Source organism: Piliocolobus tephrosceles, chromosome 10 (genome assembly GCF_002776525.5).
Source record: "Piliocolobus tephrosceles isolate RC106 chromosome 10, ASM277652v3, whole genome shotgun sequence".
In the NCBI taxonomy this organism is placed as follows: Eukaryota; Metazoa; Chordata; class Mammalia; order Primates; family Cercopithecidae; genus Piliocolobus; species Piliocolobus tephrosceles.
The window spans coordinates 20086311-20095520 of NC_045443.1; positions in this window are offsets into that span (position 1 = coordinate 20086311).

Below are 9210 nucleotides of genomic sequence, written 5' to 3' on the forward strand. Positions count from 1 at the left end.
AAAGTATTGCCTACAGCAGCAGATTTCAAACTTTTTTCCTTTTCTGTACAGTTTGAAAAATTATTGAGCTTCCCCAAACAGCGCTTGCTTCTGGGGGTTATAGCTGCTGATATTAGATGTAAACACTTTAAAAATTTTTGAATATATATTTAGATTTATTTAAAAATAACATAAATTACATGTTAACACAGGCAGCTATTTTTTAAAGACTATATTTTCCGAAACAAAAATTTTAATGAGAAAATCTGGCTGTTTTTGAAATCTGTTCTCTCTATATACAGGAGGAGATGGTGAATTCTTACCTTGGCCTGTGACACATTGAAACATACAAAGATAGAGGTGTCACAGGTTTATCTGTGTGATTGGCACATATTGCACACCTATGCAAATAAAGCAGGTTGAATTTGTAAATATTATTACATGATTTATTTACTCTATTAATAAAGTACAAGGAAGCTTTCCTTACCCATACTTTTCTTTAAAAATCTTTAACTGAATTTTAGATTATAGTGGTGATTATCAAGATTAAGTTACTGAGGAATGACAATATAAGAAAAAGTGGGCTGGGCATGATCGCTCACGCCTGTAATCCCAGCACTTTGGGAGGCTGAGGCAGGTGCATCATGAGGTCAGGAGATCGAGACCATCCTAGCTAACACAGTGAAACTCTGTCTCTACTAAAAATACAAAAAATTAGCTGGGTATGGTGGCGGGCGCCTGTGGTCCCAGCTACTCGGGAGGCTGAGACAGGAGACTGGCGTGAACCTGGGAAGCAGAGCTTGCAGTGAGCTGAGATCGCGCCACTGCACTCTAGCCTGGGCAACAGAGAGAGACTCTGTGTGAAAGAAAAAAAAAAAGGAAAAAGAAAAAGTGACCCAGCATGGTGGGTCATGACTGTAATCCCAGCACTTTGAGAGGCCAAGGTGGGCGGACTGCTTGAGTTCAGGAGTTCAAGACCAGCCTGGGCAACAGGGAAAAACCCCATCTCTACAAAAAATACAAAAAAATTTAGCTGGGCCTAGTGGTGCACACCTATAGTTCCAGCTACTAAGGAGGCTGAGGTAGGAGGATCACTTAAGCCCAGGAGGTGGAGGTTGCAGTGAGCCGAGATCCTGCGACTGCACTCCAGCCTGGGTGATAGAGTGAGATCCTGTCTCAAAAAAAAAGGAAAAGAGAAAAGAAACGGTGCTTCAGGAAATTAACAACACTAGAGATGTGAAATATATATTGAAATGGAACACATTTTACTGTATTATTTTTTAAAGAAAATGCAGTACCTATTGGTCTCCTCATGACATCATAACAATGACCTATACTTACTATGTGACAGATGCTGTTTTAAGTACTTTTCATTTTTAATCTATTTTAGTTTTCACAATAGCCCAATGAAACAGATACTATTATTACTGGTTCTATAGCTTTGAATAATTTCTTTAATCTCCCTGTGGATAATAAGAATTGCATACTTTGCAAGAAAATAAATGTGAAGAATCTAACAGATGTTCTAGCACAAAATAGATGCTTAACAAACAGTAATTATTGTTATTCTCTATTCCTTCCCAACTCTTCAGTATAGAACTGTCCAAGCATTAAGTACTCATGAAAGCAGTGCTTCAATGAACTCACATTGAAAGGGAATAGAAAAGAGGAGAAAAAATAATGCATAGTTTCTTTCTCCTGATTTTTGTTGTTGTTGTTGTTTGTTTAGTTTTTTTTTGTTGTTGTTTGTTTGTTTTGAGACAGAGTCTTACTCTGTCGCCCAGGCTTGAGTGCAGTGGTACAATCTCAGCTAACTGCAACCTCTGCCTCCCGGGTTGAAGCGATTCTCCTGCTTCAGCCTCCTGAGTAGCTGGGATTACAGACACATGCCACCATGCCTGGCTAATTTTGATATTTTTAGTAGAGATGGGATTTCACCGTGTTGGTCAGGCTGGTCTTGCACTCCTGACCTCATGATCTGCTTACCTCAGCCTCCCAAAGTGCTGGGATTACAGGCATGACACCACGCCTGGCTTATTTAGCTCTTTCTTGATTTCTTGTAGATCTTGTATCACCAGCATTGTGCTTATTTTCCCAACTCTTAGCATAAACATATCTTGACATCCATATTGCACAATCGCAAGTAATAAAACAAACAAACGAAAAACAAACCTCTGCATTTATTTCATCTATAGAAAGTAACTTTCCCTTTGAGACTGTAATTGCTAACATTTGTAATAATTCTTGAAAGTTTCCACAAAGCTGCTTGCATTTAAAATATTTTTGGAAAACATATGTGTGTGTTTGTTTAAGTATGTGCTGTATTTTTCCTTATCAAAAGCTGTTGATTAATATTTACATAAACATGTCATGTGAAAAGATCAGTCATTTTTCTGTGCTGCAGACATGCCTGGAAAAGGTCATTTTGTTTCTGTTTAAGCATGTTAACTATTCACAGAAAGATGGCAAAAATCTATTTGTTTGACTTCTGTGGATTTAGGTGCATCTTGGTGGAGCATATTACATTCCTCTATAGGACCCAGTTTAGACTGAGTTTGTTGTCAATAACACCAAATTGCCAAATAGTTGGTTGGGTATTTGAGCTTTCTGGATGACCAAAAATTGCATACAGCCCTATTGTCCAGGCAGAAATTACACATTAGCAGTACCAAAGTAAGGAAATAAATCAAATACAATAAGGGGTTAGGTTTGATTTTAAGAGGATATTTGATATTTTTCAGGATTTAGACCGCAGAACCACGTTTACTAATTGTCTAAGCCCTCCTGCTTTTCGGAGAAGGTTCTGGGTGCAGTGCTGTGTGGAGGCATATTGAAGTCAGAGGCAAGAGCAAAATGTATGCCCTGGTATATACCTATTAATATAGTACCTTAGTTTGAACCAAGTAGAAATTAATAAAAGCTCTACAATCAAAAGACATGACTATAAAGCTCCATGTTGCCCAATATTTTCTGCACAAAATAATGCAGGGCTTGAAAAAACAACCTTTTTTTTTTTTGGAGACAGGATCTCACTCAGTTGCCCAGGCTGGGGTGCAATGGCACAATCTCGACTCACTGCAACCTCCCCTTCCCAGGTTCAAGCTATTCTCCCACCTCAGCTTCCTGAGTAGCTGAGACTACAGGCACCTAACATGCCCAGCTAATTTATGTATTTTTTGTAGAGATTGGATTTCGCCATGTTGCCCAGGCTCGTCTCGAACTCCAGGGCTCAAGTGATCTACGCTCCTTGGTCTCCCAAAATGTTGGGATTACAGACATTAGCCATGGCACCTGGCCTCTTCCCTCATTTGAAAACACAGTACCTGATGAATCTAGAAGTTCCCTCTTCCTGTCATGGATGAACCCATCTTCTGCCTTTGGCTTCACCTGAGTGTTTCACATGTGTCACATGAACTCAGGGACCAAGTTCTCTGGAGGTTACCTCCGCAATGTCTGTTCCATCTGTAAGGTCCTTTTCCTTTCCAGCATGAAGCACTATGATCTCTACTCTTCGTATGGAGCACTGCAAACACCTCCGACTGCCTTCCCTTTTACAGTCAGTTGTAAACAATACTGCCAAATAATTAACATTTATGAAATGCATTTCTGAGCATATAAGCACCAGCCAACTCCATGTCTTAGTTAACTGATCCCTTTTTTAAAGAAATTAAGCATACACTCCACTGCCAAACATTCAGTTGTCTCTCAATTGGGCACTGGTTTAGATTTCCAGCCTCTGGTGTAGCTACTCCCTGTACTGTAGCCAAACACTGTCACTGTTCCTCATTCATGTTGTAGGTTTTTATTTCTCTGTGACTTTGCCTTTTCTGGTTCCCATCAAGATAACGTTTTTTGTTTTTGTTTTTGTTTTTGTTTTTTTTGAGACAGAGTCTTGCTGTGTCACCCAGGCTGGAGTGCAGTGGTACCATCTTAGCTCACAGCACCCTCCCCTTCCTTTCCTGGTTCAAGTGATTCTCATGTGTCAGGCTCCCAAGTCGCTGGGATTATAGGTACCCTCCACCACCCCCAGCTAATTTTTGTAATTTTTAGTAGAGACGAGGTTTTACCATGTTGGCCAGGCTGGCCTCGAATTCCTGACCTCATGTGACCCGACTGCCTCAGCCTCCCAAAGTGCTAGGATTACAGGTGAAGATTACACTTTTGTAAAGTCCATCTTAAATAAAAAACATTTTTTAAAGCTTTTCCTTACTTCGCTCTATGACCTGATATGATTTCTTCTTCTTTCAAACTTTTAGAACAACTTTGGTGGAATCGCTCTTACAAAATTTCTTATATTCTAACTTACTGTACAATTATTTTCTTGCCTCATTTTTCCTACTAAATTTCAAATCCTTCCAGAATGTGAGCCATGTATCTTCTCATCTTCTCATTTTTATATGAGGTACAGGATCCAGTGCAAATATAATATTCTAATTTTTGTATTCCGTTATAATTATATATTATAATTATAACTTATAATAGAATACAAAAAAGTTGCCTAATTCACTATTGCCTAAATTTCTCCAATCATCATCATCCTGGTTAGAAAGTGAGATTCTTGACACTTCCCTGAGTGATTCCGACTCATTAGATTTAAGTGGAGGCCCAGGAATCTATATTTTTAGAAGCATTTGAAATGATTTTGATGATTAACACAATTGGAAAAACACTGGCTCAACTGAATAAAAATTATTTATGTATCCTGATTACTGTTTGAAAAGAATTATTTATGAGAGAGGCTAGATCCTTAACGTGTTTATTTATTGAAGAGAACCTATTTTGGAAAGTTCTGTATAGGTAAATAGGATGTTACAGTTTGTTAACATCTTCACTATGAAGTTTCCTGAAACAAATGTTCTTTGTTTTGTTCTATTTTGCTCTTCCTGGCATTTATGAGATGGCGTTTTGCCATGATGGTGTTTGACCAGTGTGTTTTCAGAGTCTGAGCTGGGAAGGCAACAATTAGAGAAGGAATGTTGGGGCTTGGGAGAAAAGAGGGTCAGCTATAGGGTGAAATGTCTGAGGACTGTTTTTCTATAATCACACGCACCCTTTGGAGCAATGTGCAGCCTTGAGTGAACTGTGATTTGGGAGAAAACGTGCATAGCCCTAGACCTCTCACTGACCTCTGCTTGGCAGTTTTAGGCTGCTGGTGAGTGCTCTGGAGGCAGAGCCCATGGAGTGCTGTTCTCAAGATGAAGACCACAGGCTTTTCTCTTGATGCTGCAGTTAGCACAGTTAGCACAGTTAGCACTGAGGGGATACTGGAAGCTGCACCTGTGGATCCTGTTGCTGGCCCTGCCTGCCTGAACTAAAGGCATCAGTAGGAAGAATTTGCTCTTTTATGTACAAATAAATATGTCCCTTAAATTAGGGCAAAAATGAGAATTTCCTTTAAGGAAAAAGATTACAAAAGAAAGCCCTAGGATTAATGAATATAAATGATCTCCTTGCAGTAAATTTTCTGAGTATAACTTGTGTAATGTGTTTGGAATGAAATCTACCAGGGAAAGGATACCTTCTTAATTTAATTGGCCCTGCTGGCAAGGATAGTATTAATGAAACAGATGTCTGTCTCAGTCTCCCTGAATGCTGTTATAGCAAGTAAAATTCCTTTTCTTTGATCAGAAATAGGGTAGTTAACACATCTTCAGGAACGAGGCTGCTGCTCAATTTTCTGATATAATTGTAATGATTTTTTTTGTTAGCAGACTTTTTCCATGAAGAAGGGGTTTCTCTCAATATGTTGAGCCCTGAGCAGTGTATTTCTCATTCTCTTTAAATACTACTGGTTTGGAAGCTGTGGAGATATCCCCTGATTTAAGCTTGTATTTGGATGTCCATGTGCTTCAGTGATGCCCTCAATAGTGTTGTTCTGGAAGTGCATTTGTAAGAGAAGAATTGGGTTAGGGGTAGGTGGAAAGGTCTGGGACCTTAGATCGTGATGGAGTTGGGCTTGTACCTCAGGTGACTTTGGGCAAGGCACTCCACTTCTATGGCACAGTGAAAGAAGACAGTACTTGACTCCCTGGGTTATCTTGAAAATTCAATTCTATACTATTTGCAAAAAATGTCTGAATATCCACTTTGTGTCAAATAATAAATAAGACGGTGCCTGGCTGGGCATGGTGGCTCACGCCTGTAATTTCAGCACTTGGGAGGCTGAGGTGGGCAGATCACCTGAGGTCAGGGGTTTGAGACCAGCCTGGCCAACATGGCAAAACCTCATCTCTACTAAAAATACAAAAATTAGCTGGTGGTGGTGGCGGGCAGGTGCCTGTAATCCCAGCTACTTGGGAGACTGAGGCATGAGAAGCGCTTGAACCTGGGAAGTGGAGGCTGCAGTGAACAGAGATCATGCCACTGGACTCCAGCCTGGGTGAGAGAGCCAGACTCTGTCTAAATAAAATAAAAGATGGTGCTTGCACTCAGGAGCTTACAAACATGTGGGAAGATCAAGATGGAAGAATCCGACATAAGGTCTAGAGAAGGCACCTATTTGCTCAGCTTCCAGGAACTGTAACACCTAACCTCACTGATATGAGCAGAAAGCAATTCTACAGCACCCAGGGCCTTTTTGAAGAAAGGTATAGCACTTTAACCCAGCTGAAAATTGGTGGTAAGTCTCCCTCATATGAAGAGCAAAAAAAATTCTAACTTTCCAGTGAAACATTAGCCGTGCTTAAAATAAGTCAATAGTAAAATAAAAGTAACAAGCATTTTAGAATAATAGAATATGTCATTAATGCTTTAGAGAGGAATTTTAGCTTTGCAACATTTTCCAAATACCAAAATGCTTGTGCCTTTGCAATGTGAACAAATTATTTATTATGCTTGTTTTGCTATTTTCTGATTGCTTATATACTTCTGGGCCACCTTTGTAACAGATTTGCCTGCTGATACCTCTAGATTTTGTAATGGTATCTTGATAGAGTGCTTCCAACCTGGAAAACTCAGGACTAATAGACCTCAGTTTGTCAAATCACATTGCAGCGGGGCCAGGATTAGGGTGAGGGGAGTGAGGCAGAATCATGCACATGCAGTGTCACACCCTGTCTGCAGTGGGTGAAATGATGGCCTCCAAGGATGCCCAAGATCCCATCCCTGGAGCCTGTGAGCATATTACTCTACATGGTAAAATGAACTCTGCAGGTGGGATAAAGGACCTTTACATGGGAAGATTATATTGGATTATCTGTGTGGGTCCAATGTAATCACAAGGATCCCTAAAAGGGAGAGGGAGGCAAGAAGTCAGAGTAATTCCATGTGCAAAAGACTCAACCCACCATTACTGGTTTTGAAGATGGAGAAAGGGGGCCAGGAGAAAAGAAATGCAGGCAGCCTCTAGATGCTGGAAAAGAGCGAGAAGACAGAACCTCCCCTCAAGCCTCCAGAAGGAATGCAGGTCTCCGATGTCTTGTTAGTGTAGTAAGAGTCATGTTAGATGTCTGATATGCAGAATAGTAAAATTATAAATGTATGTTATTTTAAACAGATAAATTTAAGGTAATTTGTTAGGGCAGCCATAGAAAACTAATTCACTAACTTTATTTAAAATTTTGATACTGTGCTCATCATGGATTTTTGTGCATTTGTTTCATTTTTTTAAAGAACATTGCACTATAATATTATTTATCTTGCTTACTGAGTTTTCTACAGCCAGGCTGAGAGCCTCCCCCTAGTTTTGGTCCTGCAGCACAGGCTTAGTTTTGCCCCAGGATACTTCATTGCTGGCAGCACTGGTAATGTTAGTGCAGCCTCATGTAGAAACATGACCCTCAAATTTGTAGACCGTATTGCTTGTCACTGCTCCTTGTTCAACCTGAAGAATGTGTTCAAGTCTTAACTGAGACTACAAGGAAGGGTTCGCTTTGACTCTGGCAAACTATTTATCATGAATGAACATTAGCAGCAATGTGACAAAGAGCATATAAGGAAGAATTGTTCTGTGGGATACATGTTAAGCTTGGAGATCTTAAAATTGAATCATCCAAGTGTATTTCTGACATTGAATTTTATACTCTCATCTTATCACCAGGAGGAAGGACCTTTTCAACCTAACTCAATATCAATTATTTACTTACTTTGTCTGGGGATAGTATCTTCTATTAGTTAGGCAACCCTGAGGTTAAATTCCAGACTTGTCTCATAGGCTGTCATCCTATAACTAGTGAAAGATCCAGTTCATTTTTTTTTCTTTCTTTTTTTTTTAGTTAGCAAAATAGTGTATGGTACCATAGTCCAACACAAATAACTAACATGCGTGGAGAAAACAAAAGTAATAGATAACAACAGCAACAACATCCACCATTTATAAAGTACTCAATTTTCACGTAATCCTCAAAAGAACTCTAAAGCCATGTTCTGTTATCCTCATTTCCCCAAGATGAGAAAGTTGAAGTTTAGAGAGACAGTAATACACAAAAATAACTAACACTTAAATAGAATTTACCATGTTGCCAGGCACTATTCTAAGGGCTTTGCTAGCTCATTTAATCCACAGCGCCCTAATAGGCATTATCTCGTTTTACAGATGAGGAAATTGAGGCATACAAAGGTTCACAGGCTTAATGGAGACGTTAACTTACTTATAGTCATACTGGTGGTGAATACATTGAGAAATAGGAATTCAAACTCAGATCTGTCCAATTTAAAAATACCATGCTCTTTTTACCATGCCAGTTGCCTCCTCGAACCTTAAACTGGAGTCTCACTAATCTGACTGATCTCATTACCTTAGCCAGTCTCCCCTTTCCCTGTCATGATCATGTCATCTACCTTTTAACAAATTCCAGGTACAGTTCTGGTCAGCTCCCTGGGAGGGCTGGACAGAGTCACTTTGCCACTGCCAAGGGCTCAAAGCAATGGCTGTGAACACCACACCCCGAAAGTCCCTTCCTCCTAGGACTCCCTTGCTTGCTCCTAATCCTGGCAGTACGTGTGGCAAAGGGGTAAACTGCTTTTCTCAGAAAAAAAATTTATGATCCTGGCAGCATGACTTACCAGATCTTTATTGCCCTACTGCCTTGGGAAAGGTATTAGCTGACCAGGGTGGGTAGTGATAATGCTTTTACATCAATAGAACCTATCATAGTGTTAAAGTACAGTCTATAGAATTTGTTTTACTCTACTTAGCAACATTTCGGGATATCTTTAAAGGGACACTCTAGAATGAAGGTCATTTTTAAAATTCAACTCAGAGTCTATAATTTACCTGTAAGATATCTTCTT